Source organism: Leptodactylus fuscus, chromosome 1 (genome assembly GCF_031893055.1).
Source record: "Leptodactylus fuscus isolate aLepFus1 chromosome 1, aLepFus1.hap2, whole genome shotgun sequence".
NCBI classification, from domain to species: domain Eukaryota; kingdom Metazoa; phylum Chordata; class Amphibia; order Anura; family Leptodactylidae; genus Leptodactylus; species Leptodactylus fuscus.
Window position 1 is genome coordinate 239,878,265 of NC_134265.1, and position 14,421 is coordinate 239,892,685.

Sequence of the window (14,421 nt, forward strand, 5' to 3'; positions counted from 1 at the left end):
ATGCTGTACCCCAAATTGGAATTAATGTATATAAGAATAGATCTCCTTTAAGTGAGAGTGTTCAATTAGGGATTTATGGGTGATTCTAGAATATGAAAGTGTCTATACTATTTCCAGCATAGATCATCTGGGGTGATAATATTTACAGAATAATGGTAAAAGTCGATTGTACATTTGCAGTTTTGGCATTAAGCAAAAATCTAAAAAATGCAAACAAAAGTCTCAAACTCTTAAGATCAACATGATACGTATGTGAATGATACATACTTTTCAAAAAAATTCTCTGCCTGAACGGGGACTTGAACCATGGACCCTAAGATTAAAAGTCTGATGCTCTACCGACTGAGATATCCAGGCTCTACAGAATATAACACTGTACCTCAAATCGGAATTAATGTGCATGTGAATAGCTCTGCTTTAAGCGAGAGTGTTCAATTATGGTTTTATGGGTGATTCTAGAATATGCAAAGTGTCTAATCCTATTTCCAGCATAGATCATCTAGGGTGCTAAAAGTTACAGAATAATGGTAAAATTCGATTGTACATTGGCAGTTTTTGCATTAAGCAAAAATCTAGAAAATCCAAACAAAAGTTTCAAACTCTTTTGATCAACATCATACGTATGTGAATGATGCATACTTTTCAAAGCACCTCTCCGCCTCAACAGTGACTTGAACCCTGGACCCTCAGATTAAAAGTTCGATGCTCTACCGACTGAGCCATCCAGGCTCTACAAAATTTAATACTGTACCTCAAATCGGAATTAATGTACATGTGAATAGATCTGCTTTAAGAGAGAGTGTTCAATTATGGTTTCATGGGTGATTCTAGAATATGCAAAGTGTTTAATCCTATTTCCAGCACAGATCATCTAGGGTGCTAATAGTTACAGAATAATGTTAAAATTCGATTGTACATTTGCAGTTTTGGCATTAAGCAAAAATCTAAAAAATCCAAACAAAAGTGTCAAACTCTTACGATCAACATGATACGTATGTGAATGATACATACTTTTCAAAAAAATTCTCCGCCTGAACAGAGACTTGAACCCTGGACCCTCAGATTAAAAGTCTGATGCTCTACCGACTGAGCTATCCAGGCTCTAAAAAATATAATACTGTACCTCAAATCGGAATTAATGTACATGTGAATAGATCTGCTTTACGAGAGAGTGTTCAATTATGGTTTTATGGGTGATTCTAGAATATGCAAAGTGTCTAATTCTATTTCCAGCATAGATAATCTAGGGTGCTAATAGTTACAGAATAATGGTAAAATTCGATTGTACATTTGCAGTTTTGGCATTAAGCAAAAATCTAGAAAATCCAAACAAAAGTTCCAAACTTTTATGATGAACATCATACGTATATGAATGATGCATACTTTTCAAAGCAACTTCTACGCCTGAACAGGGACTTGAACCCTGGACCCTCAGATTAAAAGTCTGATGCTCTACCGACTGAGCTATCCAGGGTCTCCAAAACATAATGCTGTACCCCAAATTGGAATTAATGTACATAAGAATACATCTCCTTTAAGTGAGAGTGTTCAATTAGGGATTCATGGGTGATTCTAGAATATGCAAAGTGTCTAATCCTATTTCCAGCACAGATCATCTAGGGTGCTAATAGTTACAGAATAATGGTAAAAGTTGATTGTACATTTGCAGTTTTGGCATTAAGCAAAAATCTAGAAAATCCAAACAAAAGTGTCAAACTCTTACGATCATGATGATACGTATGTGAATGATGCATACTTTTCCAAGAAATTCTTCGCCTGAACAGGGACTTGAACCCTGGACCCTCAGATTAAAAGTCGGATGCTCTACCGACTGAGCTATGCAGGCTCTCTGAAACATAATGCTGTACCCCAAATTGGAATTAATGTATATAAGAATAGATCTCCTTTAAGTGAGAGTGTTCAATTAGGGATTTATGGGTGATTCTAGAATATGAAAGTGTCTATCCTATTTCCAGCATAGATCATCTGGGGTGATAATATTTACAGAATAATGGTAAAAGTCGATTGTACATTTGCAGTTTTGGCATTAAGCAAAAATCTAGAAAATCCAAACAAAAGTGTCAATATCTTAATATCAACATGATACGTATGTGAATGATACATACTTTTCAAAAAAATTCTCCGCCTGAACAGGGACTTGAACCCTGGACCCTCAGATTAAAAGTCTGATGTTCTACCGACTGAGCTATCCAGGCTCTAAAAAAAAAAAAATACTGTACCTCAAATCGGAATAAATGTACATGTGAATAGATCTGCTTTAAGAGAGAGTGTTCAATTATGGTTTTATGGGTGATTCTAGAATATGCAAAGTGTCTAATCCTATTTCCAGCATAGATCATCTAGGGTGCTAAAAGTTACAGAATAATGGTAAAATTCGATTGAACATTTGCAGTTTTGGCATTAAGCAAAAATCTAGAAAATCCAAACAAAAGTTTCAAACTCTTTTGATCAACATCATACGTATGTGAATGATGCATACTTTTCAAAGCAACTCTCCGCCTGAACAAGGACTTGAACCCTGGACCCTCAGATTAAAAGTTCGATGCTTTACCGACTGAGCTATCCAGGGTCTACAAAATATAATACTGTACCTCAAATCGGAATTAATGTACATGTGAATAGATCTGCTTTAAGCGAGAGTGTTCAATTATGGTTTTATGGGTGATTCTAGAATATGCAAAGTGTCTAATCCTATTTCCAGCATAGATCATCTAGGGTGCTAAAAGTTACAGAATAATGGTAAAATTCGATTGTACATTTGCAGTTTTGGCATTAAGCAAAAATCTAGAAAATCCAAACAAAAGTTTCAACCTCTTTTGATCAACATCATACGTATGTGAATGATGCATACTTTTCAAAGCAACTCTCCGCCTGAACAGGGACTTGAACCCTGGACCCTCAGATTAAAAGATCGATGCTCTACCGACTGAGGTATCCAGGCTCTACAAAATATAATACTGTACCTCAAATCGGAATTAATGTACATGTGAATAGATCTGCTTTAAGAGAGAGTGTTCAATTATGGTTTCATGGGTGATTCTAGAATATGCAAAGTGTTTAATCCTATTTCCAGCACAGATCATCTAGGGTGCTAATAGTTACAGAATAATGTTAAAATTCGATTGTACATTTGCAGTTTTGGCATTAAGCAAAAATCTAAAAAATCCAAACAAAAGTGTCAAACTCTTATGATCATGATGATACGTATGTGAATGATACATACTTTTCAAAAAAAAATTCTCTGCCTGAACAGGGACTTGAACCCTGGACCCTCAGATTAAAAGTCTGATGCTCTACCGACTGAGCTATCCAGGCTCTAAAAAATATAATACTGTACCTCAAATCGGAATTAATGTACATGTGAATAGATCTGCTTTACGAGAGAGTGTTCAATTATGGTTTTATGGGTGATTCTAGAATATGCAAAGTGTCTAATCCTATTTCCAGCATAGATCATCTAGGGTGCTAATAGTTACAGAATAATGGTAAAATTCGATTGTACATTTGCAGTTTTGGCATTAAGCAAAAATCTAGAAAATCCAAACAAAAGTTTCAAACTTTTACGATCAACATCATACGTATATGAATGATGCACACTTTTCAAAGCAACTTCTCCGCCTGAACAGGGACTTGAACCCTGGACCCTCAGATTAAAAGTCTGATGCTCTACCGACTGAGCTATCCAGGCTCTCCAAAACATAATGCTGTACCCCAAATCGGAATTAATGTACATAAGAATACATCTCCTTTAGGTGAGAGTGTTCAATTAGGGATTCATGGGTGATTCTAGAATATGCAAAGTGTCTAATCCTATTTCCAGCATAGATCATCTAGGGTGCTAATAGTTACAGAATAATGGTAAAAGTCGATTGTACATTTGCAGTTTTGGCATTAAGCAAAAATCTAGAAAATCCAAACAAAAGTTCCAAACTTTTATGATGAACATCATACGTATATGAATGATGCATACTTTTCAAAGCAACTTCTACGCCTGAACAGGGACTTGAACCCTGGACCCTCAGATTAAAAGTCTGATGCTCTACCGACTGAGCTATCCAGGCTCTCCAAAACATAATGCTGTACCCCAAATTGGAATTAATGTACATAAGAATACATCTCCTTTAAGTGAGAGTGTTCAATTAGGGATTCTTGGGTGATTCTAGAATATGCAAAGTGTCTAATCCTATTTCCAGCACAGATCATCTAGGGTGCTAATAGTTACAGAATAATGGTAAAAGTTGATTGTACATTTGCAGTTTTGGCATTAAGCAAAAATCTAGAAAATCCAAACAAAAGTGTCAAACTCTTACGATCATGATGATACGTATGTGAATGATGCATACTTTTCCAAGAAATTCTTCGCCTGAACAGGGACTTGAACCCTGGACCCTCAGATTAAAAGTCTGATGCTCTACCGACTGAGCTATCCAGGCTCTCTGAAACATAATGCTGTACCCCAAATTGGAATTAATGTATATAAGAATGGATCTCCTTTAAGTGAGAGTGTTCAATTAGGGATTTATGGGTGATTCTAGAATATGAAAGTGTCTATACTATTTCCAGCATAGATCATCTGGGGTGATAATATTTACAGAATAATGGTAAAAGTCGATTGTACATTTGCAGTTTTGGCATTAAGCAAAAATCTAAAAAATGCAAACAAAAGTCTCAAACTCTTAAGATCAACATGATACGTATGTGAATGATAAATACTTTTCAAAAAAATTCTCTGCCTGAACAGGGACTTGAACCATGGACCCTAAGATTAAAAGCCTGATGCTCTAAGACTGAGATATCCAGGCTCTACAGAATATAACACTGTACCTCAAATCGGAATTAATGTGCATGTGAATAGCTCTGCTTTAAGCGAGAGTGTTCAATTATGGTTTTATGGGTGATTCTAGAATATGCAAAGTGTCTAATCCTATTTCCAGCATAGATCATCTAGGTTGCTAAAAGTTACAGAATAATGGTAAAATTCGATTGTACATTTGCAGTTTTGGCATTAAGCAAAAATCTAGAAAATCCAAACAAAAGTTTCAAACTCTTTTGATCAACATCATACGTATGTGAATGATGCATACTTTTCAAAGCAACTCTCCGCCTGAACAGGGACTTGAACCCTGGACCCTCAGATTAAAAGTTCGATGCTCTACCGACTGAGCCATCCAGGCTCTACAAAACTTAATACTGTACCTCAAATCGGAATTAATGTACATGTGAATAGATCTGCTTTAAGAGAGAGTGTTCAATTATGGTTTCATGGGTGATTCTAGAATATGCAAAGTGTTTAATCCTATTTCCAGCACAGATCATCTAGGGTGCTAATAGTTACAGAATAATGTTAAAATTCGATTGTACATTTGCAGTTTTGGCATTAAGCAAAAATCTAAAAAATCCAAACAAAAGTGTCAAACCCTTACGATCAACATGATACGTATGTGAATGATACATACTTTTCAAAAAAATTCTCCGCCTGAACAGAGACTTGAACCCTGAACCCCCAGATTAAAAGTCTGATGCTCTACCGACTGAGCTATCCAGGCTCTAAAAAATATAATACTGTACCTCAAATCGGAATTAATGTACATGTGAATAGATCTGCTTTACGAGAGAGTGTTCAATTATGGTTTTATGGGTGATTCTAGAATATGCAAAGTGTCTAATTCTATTTCCAGCATAGATAATCTAGGGTGCTAATAGTTACAGAATAATGGTAAAATTCGATTGTACATTTGCAGTTTTGGCATTAAGCAAAAATCTAGAAAATCCAAACAAAAGTTCCAAACTTTTATGATGAACATCATACGTATATGAATGATGCATACTTTTCAAAGCAACTTCTACGCCTGAACAGGGACTTGAACCCTGGACCCTCAGATTAAAAGTCTGATGCTCTACCGACTGAGCTATCCAGGGTCTCCAAAACATAATGCTGTACCCCAAATTGGAATTAATGTACATAAGAATACATCTCCTTTAAGTGAGAGTGTTCAATTAGGGATTCATGGGTGATTCTAGAATATGCAAAGTGTCTAATCCTATTTCCAGCACAGATCATCTAGGGTGCTAATAGTTACAGAATAATGGTAAAAGTTGATTGTACATTTGCAGTTTTGGCATTAAGCAAAAATCTAGAAAATCCAAACAAAAGTGTCAAACTCTTACGATCATGATGATACGTATGTGAATGATGCATACTTTTCCAAGAAATTCTTCGCCTGAACAGGGACTTGAACCCTGGACCCTCAGCTTAAAAGTCGGATGCTCTACCGACTGAGCTATGCAGGCTCTCTGAAACATAATGCTGTACCCCAAATTGGAATTAATGTATATAAGAATAGATCTCCTTTAAGTGAGAGTGTTCAATTAGGGATTTATGGGTGATTCTAGAATATGAAAGTGTCTATCCTATTTCCAGCATAGATCATCTGGGGTGATAATATTTACAGAATAATGGTAAAAGTCGATTGTACATTTGCAGTTTTGGCATTAAGCAAAAATCTAGAAAATCCAAACAAAAGTGTCAATATCTTAATATCAACATGATACGTATGTGAATGATACATACTTTTCAAAAAAATTCTCCGCCTGAACAGGGACTTGAACCCTGGACCCTCAGATTAAAAGTCTGATGTTCTACCGACTGAGCTATCCAGGCTCTAAAAAAAAAAAAAATACTGTACCTCAAATCGGAATAAATGTACATGTGAATAGATCTGCTTTAAGAGAGAGTGTTCAATTATGGTTTTATGGGTGATTCTAGAATATGCAAAGTGTCTAATCCTATTTCCAGCATAGATCATCTAGGGTGCTAAAAGTTACAGAATAATGGTAAAATTCGATTGAACATTTGCAGTTTTGGCATTAAGCAAAAATCTAGAAAATCCAAACAAAAGTTTCAAACTCTTTTGATCAACATCATACGTATGTGAATGATGCATACTTTTCAAAGCAACTCTCCGCCTGAACAAGGACTTGAACCCTGGACCCTCAGATTAAAAGTTCGATGCTTTACCGACTGAGCTATCCAGGGTCTACAAAATATAATACTGTACCTCAAATCGGAATTAATGTACATGTGAATAGATCTGCTTTAAGCGAGAGTGTTCAATTATGGTTTTATGGGTGATTCTAGAATATGCAAAGTGTCTAATCCTATTTCCAGCATAGATCATCTAGGGTGCTAAAAGTTACAGAATAATGGTAAAATTCGATTGTACATTTGCAGTTTTGGCATTAAGCAAAAATCTAGAAAATCCAAACAAAAGTTTCAACCTCTTTTGATCAACATCATACGTATGTGAATGATGCATACTTTTCAAAGCAACTCTCCGCCTGAACAGGGACTTGAACCCTGGACCCTCAGATTAAAAGATCGATGCTCTACCGACTGAGCTATCCAGGCTCTACAAAATATAATACTGTACCTCAAATCGGAATTAATGTACATGTGAATAGATCTGCTTTAAGAGAGAGTGTTCAATTATGGTTTCATGGGTGATTCTAGAATATGCAAAGTGTTTAATCCTATTTCCAGCACAGATCATCTAGGGTGCTAATAGTTACAGAATAATGTTAAAATTCGATTGTACATTTGCAGTTTTGGCATTAAGCAAAAATCTAAAAAATCCAAACAAAAGTGTCAAACTCTTATGATCATGATGATACGTATGTGAATGATACATACTTTTCAAAAAAAAATTCTCTGCCTGAACAGGGACTTGAACCCTGGACCCTCAGATTAAAAGTCTGATGCTCTACCGACTGAGCTATCCAGGCTCTAAAAAATATAATACTGTACCTCAAATCGGAATTAATGTACATGTGAATAGATCTGCTTTACGAGAGAGTGTTCAATTATGGTTTTATGGGTGATTCTAGAATATGCAAAGTGTCTAATCCTATTTCCAGCATAGATCATCTAGGGTGCTAATAGTTACAGAATAATGGTAAAATTCGATTGTACATTTGCAGTTTTGGCATTAAGCAAAAATCTAGAAAATCCAAACAAAAGTTTCAAACTTTTACGATCAACATCATACGTATATGAATGATGCACACTTTTCAAAGCAACTTCTCCGCCTGAACAGGGACTTGAACCCTGGACCCTCAGATTAAAAGTCTGATGCTCTACCGACTGAGCTATCCAGGCTCTCCAAAACATAATGCTGTACCCCAAATTGGAATTAATGTACATAAGAATACATCTCCTTTAAGTGAGAGTGTTCAATTAGGGATTCATGGGTGATTCTAGAATATGCAAAGTGTCTAATCCTATTTCCAGCACAGATCATCTAGGGTGCTAATAGTTACAGAATAATGGTAAAAGTTGATTGTACATTTGCAGTTTTGGCATTAAGCAAAAATCTAGAAAATCCAAACAAAAGTGTCAAACTCTTACGATCATGATGATACGTATGTGAATGATGCATACTTTTCCAAGAAATTCTTCGCCTGAACAGGGACTTGAACCCTGGACCCTCAGATTAAAAGTCTGATGCTCTACCGACTGAGCTATCCAGGCTCTCTGAAACATAATGCTGTACCCCAAATTGGAATTAATGTATATAAGAATAGATCTCCTTTAAGTGAGAGTGTTCAATTAGGGATTTATGGGTGATTCTAGAATATGAAAGTGTCTATACTATTTCCAGCATAGATCATCTGGGGTGATAATATTTACAGAATAATGGTAAAAGTCGATTGTACATTTGCAGTTTTGGCATTAAGCAAAAATCTAAAAAATGCAAACAAAAGTCTCAAACTCTTAAGATCAACATGATACGTATGTGAATGATACATACTTTTCAAAAAAATTCTCTGCCTGAACAGGGACTTGAACCATGGACCCTAAGATTAAAAGCCTGATGCTCTACCGACTGAGATATCCAGGCTCTACAGAATATAACACTGTACCTCAAATCGGAATTAATGTGCATGTGAATAGCTCTGCTTTAAGCGAGAGTGTTCAATTATGGTTTTATGGGTGATTCTAGAATATGCAAAGTGTCTAATCCTATTTCCAGCATAGATCATCTAGGGTGCTAAAAGTTACAGAATAATGGTAAAATTCGATTGTACATTTGCAGTTTTGGCATTAAGCAAAAATCTAGAAAATCTAAACAAAAGTTTCAAACTCTTTTGATCAACATCATACGTATGTGAATGATGCATACTTTTCAAAGCAACTCTCCGCCTCAACAGGGACTTGAACCCTGGACCCTCAGATTGAAAGTTCGATGCTCTACCGACTGAGCCATCCAGGCTCTACAAAAATTAATACTGTACCTCAAATCGGAATTAATGTACATGTGAGTAGATCTGCTTTAAGAGAGAGTGTTCAATTATGGTTTCATGGGTGATTCTAGAATATGCAAAGTGTTTAATCCTATTTCCAGCACAGATCATCTAGGGTGCTAATAGTTACAGAATAATGTTAAAATTCGATTGTACATTTGCAGTTTTGGCATTAAGCAAAAATCTAAAAAATCCAAACAAAAGTGTCAAACTCTTACGATCAACATGACACGTATGTGAATGATACATACTTTTCAAAAAAATTCTCCGCCTGAACAGAGACTTGAACCCTGGACCCTCAGATTAAAAGTCTGATGCTCTACCGACTGAGCTATATAGGCTCTAAAAAATATAATACTGTACCTCAAATCGGAATTAATGTACATGTGAATAGATCTGCTTTACGAGAGAGTGTTCAATTATGGTTTTATGGGTGATTCTAGAATATGCAAAGTGTCTACTTCTATTTCCAGCATAGATAATATAGGGTGCTAATAGTTACAGAATAATGGTAAAATTCGATTGTACATTTGCAGTTTTGGCATTAAGCAAAAATCTAGAAAATCCAAACAAAAGTTCCAAACTTTTATGATGAACATCATACGTATATGAATGATGCATACTTTTCAAAGTAACTTCTACGCCTGAACAGGGACTTGAACCCTGGACCCTCAGATTAAAAGTCTGATGCTCTACCGACTGAGCTATCCAGGCTCTCTGAAACATAATGCTGTACCCCAAATTGGAATTAATGTACATAAGAATACATCTCCTTTAAGTGAGAGTGTTCAATTAGGGATTCATGGGTGATTCTAGAATATGCAAAGTGTCTAATCCTATTTCCAGCACAGATCATCTAGGGTGCTAATAGTTACAGAATAATGGTAAAAGTTGATTGTACATTTGCAGTTTTGGCATTAAGCAAAAATCTAGAAAATCCAAACAAAAGTGTCAAACTCTTACGATCATGATGATACGCATGTGAATGATGCATACTTTTCCAAGAAATTCTTCGCCTGAACAGGGACTTGAACCCTGGACCCTCAGATTAAAAGTCGGATGCTCTACCGACTGAGCTATCCAGGCTCTCTGAAACATAATGCTGTACCCCAAATTGGAATTAATGTATATAAGAATAGATCTCCTTTAAGTGAGAGTGTTCAATTAGGGATTTATGGGTGATTCTAGAATATGAAAGTGTCTATCCTATTTCCAGCATAGATCATCTGGGGTGATAATATTTACAGAATAATGGTAAAAGTCGATTGTACATTTGCAGTTTTGGCATTAAGCAAAAATCTAGAAAATCCAAACAAAAGTGTCAATCTCTTAATATCAACATGATACGTATGTGAATGATACATACTTTTCAAAAAAATTCTCCGCCTGAACAGGGACTTGAACCCTGGACCCTCAGATTAAAAGTCTGATGTTCTACCGACTGAGCTATTCAGGCTCTAAAAAAAAACAATACTGTACCTCAAATCGGAATAAATGTACATGTGAATAGATCTGCTTTAAGAGAGAGTGTTCAATTATGGTTTTATGGGTGATTCTAGAATATGCAAAGTGTCTAATCCTATTTCCAGCATAGATCATCTAGGGTGCTAAAAGTTACAGAATAATGGTAAAATTCGATTGTACATTTGCAGTTTTGGCATTAAGCAAAAATCTAGAAAATCCAAACAAAAGTTTCAAACTCTTTTGATCAACATCATACGTATGTGAATGATGCATACTTTTCAAAGCAACTCTCCGCCTGAACAGGGACTTGAACCCTGGACCCTCAGATTAAAAGTTCGATGCTTTACCGACTGAGCTATCCAGGGTCTACAAAATATAATACTGTACCTCAAATCGGAATTAATGTACATGTGAATAGATCTGCTTTAAGCGAGAGTGTTCAATTATGGTTTTATGGGTGATTCTAGAATATGCAAAGTGTCTAATCCTATTTCCAGCATAGATCATCTGGGGTGCTAAAAGTTACAGAATAATGGTAAAATTCGATTGTACATTTGCAGTTTTGGCATTAAGCAAAAATCTAGAAAATCCAAACAAAAGTTTCAAACTCTTTTGATCAACATCATACGTATGTGAATGATGCATACTTTTCAAAGCAACTCTCCGCCTGAACAGGGACTTGAACCCTGGACCCTAAGATTAAAAGATCGATGCTCTACCGACTGAGCTATCCAGGCTCTACAAAATATAACACTGTACCTCAAATCGGAATTAATGTACATGTGAATAGATCTGCTTTAAGAGAGAGTGTTCAATTATGGTTTCATGGGTGATTCTAGAATATGCAAAGTGTTTAATCCTATTTCCAGCACAGATCATCTAGGGTGCTAAGAGTTACAGAATAATGTTAAAATTCGATTGCACATTTGCAGTTTTGGCATTAAGCAAAAATCTAAAAAATCCAAACAAAAGTGTCAAACTCTTACGATCAACATGATACGTATGTGAATGATACATACTTTTCAAAAAAATTCTCCGCCTGAACAGAGACTTGAACCCTGGACCCTCAGATTAAAAGTCTGATGCTCTACCGACTGAGCTATCCAGGCTCTAAAAAATATAATACTGTACCTCAAATCGGAATTAATGTACATGTGAATAGATCTGCTTTACGAGAGAGTGTTCAATTATGGTTTTATGGGTGATTCTAGAATATGCAAAGTGTCTAATTCTATTTCCAGCATAGATAATCTAGGGTGCTAATAGTTACAGAATAATGGTAAAATTCGATTGTACATTTGCAGTTTTGGCATTAAGCAAAAATCTAGAAAATCCAAACAAAAGTTCCAAACTTTTATGATGAACATCATACGTATATGAATGATGCATACTTTTCAAAGCAACTTCTACGCCTGAACAGGGACTTGAAACCTGGACCCTCAGATTAAAAGTCTGATGCTCTACCGACTGAGCTATCCGGGCTCTCCAAAACATAATGCTGTACCCCAAATTGGAATTAATGTACATAAGAATACATCTCCTTTAAGTGAGAGTGTTCAATTAGGGATTCATGGGTGATTCTAGAATATGCAAAGTGTCTAATCCTATTTCCAGCACAGATCATCTAGGGTGCTAATAGTTACAGAATAATGGTAAAAGTTGATTGTACATTTGCAGTTTTGGCATTAAGCAAAAATCTAGAAAATCCAAACAAAAGTGTCAAACTCTTATAATCATGATGATACGTATGTGAATGATGCATCCTTTTCCAAGAAATTCTTCGCCTGAACAGGGACTTGAACCCTGGACCCTCAGATTAAAAGTCTGATGCTCTACCGACTGAGCTATCCAGGCTCTCTGAAACATAATGCTGTACCCCAAATTGGAATTAATGTATATAAGAATAGATCTCCTTTAAGTGAGAGTGTTCAATTAGGGATTTATGGGTGATTCTAGAATATGAAAGTGTCTATACTATTTCCAGCATAGATCATCTGGGGTGATAATATTTACAGAATAATGGTAAAAGTCGATTGTTCATTTGCAGTTTTGGCATTAAGCAAAAATCTAAAAAATGCAAACAAAAGTCTCAAACTCTTAAGATCATCATGATACGTATGTGAATGATACATACTTTTCAAAAAAATTCTCTGCCTGAACAGGGACTTGAACCATGGACCCTAAGATAAAAAGTCTGATGCTCTACCGACTGAGATATCCAGGCTCTACAGAATATAACACTGTACCTCAAATCGGAATTAATGTGCATGTGAATAGCTCTGCTTTAAGCGAGAGTGTTCAATTATGGTTTTATGGGTGATTCTAGAATATGCAAAGTGTCTAATCCTATTTCCAGCATAGATCATCTAGGGTGCTAAAAGTTACAGAATAATGGTAAAATTCGATTGTACATTTGCAGTTTTGGCATTAAGCAAAAATCTAGAAAATCCAAACAAAAGTTTCAAACTCTTTTGATCAACATCATACGTATGTGAATGATGCATACTTTTCAAAGCAACTCTCCGCCTGAACAGGGACTTGAACCCTGGACCCTCAGATTAAAAATTTGATGCTCTACCGACTGAGCCATCCAGGCTCTACAAAATTTAATACTGTACCTCAAATCGGAATTAATGTACATGTGAATAGATCTGCTTTAAGAGAGAGTGTTCAATTATGGTTTCATGGGTGATTCTAGAATATGCAAAGTGTTTAATGCTATTTCCAGCACAGATCATCTAGGGTGCTAATAGTTACAGAATAATGTTAAAATTCGATTGTACATTTGCAGTTTTGGCATTAAGCAAAAATCTAAAAAATCCAAACAAAAGTGTCAAACTCTTACGATCAACATGATACGTATGTGAATGATACATACTTTTCAAAAAAATTCTCCGCCTGAACAGAGACTTGAACCCTGGACCCTCAGATTAAAAGTCTGATGCTCTACCGACTGAGCTATCCAGGCTCTAAAAAATATAATACTGTACCTCAAATCGGAATTAATGTACATGTGAATAGATCTGCTTTACGAGAGAGTGTTCAATTATGGTTTTATGGGTGATTCTAGAATATGCAAAGTGTCTAATTCTATTTCCAGCATAGATCATCTAGGGTGCTAATAGTTACAGAATAATGGTAAAATTCGATTGTACATTTGCAGTTTTGGCATTAAGCAAAAATCTAGAAAATCCAAACAAAAGTTCCAAACTTTTATGATGAACATCATACGTATATGAATGATGCATACTTTTCAAAGCAACTTCTACGCCTGAACAGGGACTTGAACCCTGGACCCTCAGATTAAAAGTCTGATGCTCTACCGACTGAGCTATCCAGGCTCTCCAAAACATAATGCTGTACCCCAAATCGGAATTAATGTACATAAGAATACATCTCCTTTAAGTGAGAGTGTTCAATTAGGGATTCATGGGTGATTCTAGAATATGCAAAGTGTCTAATCCTATTTCCAGCATAGATCATCTAGGGTGCTAATAGTTACAGAATAATGGTAAAATTCGATTGTACATTTGCAGTTTTGGCATTAAGCAAAAATCTAGAAAATCCAAACAAAAGTTTCAAACTCTTTTGATCAACATCATACGTATGTGAATGATGCATACTTTTCAAAGCAAC

General features: G+C 35.7%; 11 non-coding genes across 11 annotated transcripts; all 11 read right to left on the reverse strand.

The window, feature by feature from the left end:
* Positions 1-3,263: 3,263 nt before the first annotated feature.
* TRNAK-UUU (transfer RNA lysine (anticodon UUU)) lies at positions 3,264-3,336 on the reverse strand. Its single transcript has one exon. It is a non-coding gene; the product is annotated as a tRNA-Lys (tRNA).
* A 300-nt stretch (positions 3,337-3,636) lies between these two features.
* On the reverse strand, positions 3,637-3,709 carry TRNAK-UUU (transfer RNA lysine (anticodon UUU)). The gene has a single exon. It is a non-coding gene; the product is annotated as a tRNA-Lys (tRNA).
* A 300-nt stretch (positions 3,710-4,009) lies between these two features.
* Positions 4,010-4,082, reverse strand: TRNAK-UUU (transfer RNA lysine (anticodon UUU)). The gene has a single exon. It is a non-coding gene; the product is annotated as a tRNA-Lys (tRNA).
* A 299-nt stretch (positions 4,083-4,381) lies between these two features.
* On the reverse strand, positions 4,382-4,454 carry TRNAK-UUU (transfer RNA lysine (anticodon UUU)). The gene has a single exon. It is a non-coding gene; the product is annotated as a tRNA-Lys (tRNA).
* Positions 4,455-7,730: 3,276 nt separating this feature from the next.
* TRNAK-UUU (transfer RNA lysine (anticodon UUU)) lies at positions 7,731-7,803 on the reverse strand. Its single transcript has one exon. It is a non-coding gene; the product is annotated as a tRNA-Lys (tRNA).
* Positions 7,804-8,103: 300 nt separating this feature from the next.
* On the reverse strand, positions 8,104-8,176 carry TRNAK-UUU (transfer RNA lysine (anticodon UUU)). Its single transcript has one exon. It is a non-coding gene; the product is annotated as a tRNA-Lys (tRNA).
* A 299-nt stretch (positions 8,177-8,475) lies between these two features.
* On the reverse strand, positions 8,476-8,548 carry TRNAK-UUU (transfer RNA lysine (anticodon UUU)). Its single transcript has one exon. It is a non-coding gene; the product is annotated as a tRNA-Lys (tRNA).
* Positions 8,549-9,217: 669 nt separating this feature from the next.
* On the reverse strand, positions 9,218-9,290 carry TRNAE-UUC (transfer RNA glutamic acid (anticodon UUC)). Its single transcript has one exon. It is a non-coding gene; the product is annotated as a tRNA-Glu (tRNA).
* Positions 9,291-9,962: 672 nt separating this feature from the next.
* On the reverse strand, positions 9,963-10,035 carry TRNAK-UUU (transfer RNA lysine (anticodon UUU)). Its single transcript has one exon. It is a non-coding gene; the product is annotated as a tRNA-Lys (tRNA).
* Positions 10,036-12,566: 2,531 nt separating this feature from the next.
* Positions 12,567-12,639, reverse strand: TRNAK-UUU (transfer RNA lysine (anticodon UUU)). Its single transcript has one exon. It is a non-coding gene; the product is annotated as a tRNA-Lys (tRNA).
* A 1,414-nt stretch (positions 12,640-14,053) lies between these two features.
* On the reverse strand, positions 14,054-14,126 carry TRNAK-UUU (transfer RNA lysine (anticodon UUU)). Its single transcript has one exon. It is a non-coding gene; the product is annotated as a tRNA-Lys (tRNA).
* Positions 14,127-14,421: the final 295 nt, after the last annotated feature.